This window comes from Penaeus monodon, chromosome 15, assembly GCF_015228065.2.
Source record: "Penaeus monodon isolate SGIC_2016 chromosome 15, NSTDA_Pmon_1, whole genome shotgun sequence".
Classification (NCBI taxonomy): Eukaryota; Metazoa; Arthropoda; class Malacostraca; order Decapoda; family Penaeidae; genus Penaeus; species Penaeus monodon.
In genome coordinates, this window is record NC_051400.1 from 16,857,209 (window position 1) to 16,857,701 (window position 493).

Here is a 493-nt window from a genome sequence, read left to right on the forward strand (position 1 = left end):
TTGCACAAGAGAAGAGATCATCGCGGGCAGGAGCCGTAGCGCCAGAGCGAGCCCGAGGCAAGGGCGCCGCTGAGATCGAGTCGGCGTGACGCTGTGTCATGTTTATTCCAACCTCTGCTCATGCCAATACGCGGGCGGCGCTCGGCGGGCAACCTCGGCATTATTATGGCTAATCGGATTAAAAGAGAGAGAGAAAAAAAGGGGGAAAAATGGCGAGGAGGAAAAAGGGAATTCAAAATATGCATCAGTTTGAGATTCACATTAGGCTAATTATCCTCATGATGGTGAATACACTCAACTTCCAATGATTGAGAGTGAATGAAATACACTGCCTCTTCCTATCGTTCTTTCTTCTTCTAATTCAATTGAATATTTACTTGCAAATTTACACAACAAACGTAAAATTTCAAAAGACTTTTTTCTCCCCCTCTCCCGACAGGATAAATATGATTATTCTCTATTCACAACAGATCATAATGCGCGTTACTGTATT

At 43.8% G+C, this 493-nt stretch overlaps 1 protein-coding gene across 1 annotated transcript in view; it reads right to left on the minus strand.

Annotated features, from left to right (window-relative positions):
• LOC119582240 (mucin-5AC-like) overlaps positions 1-493 on the minus strand; it is a gene marked incomplete in the record, with an annotated part of 102,970 nt that overhangs the window by 45,886 nt on the left and 56,591 nt on the right.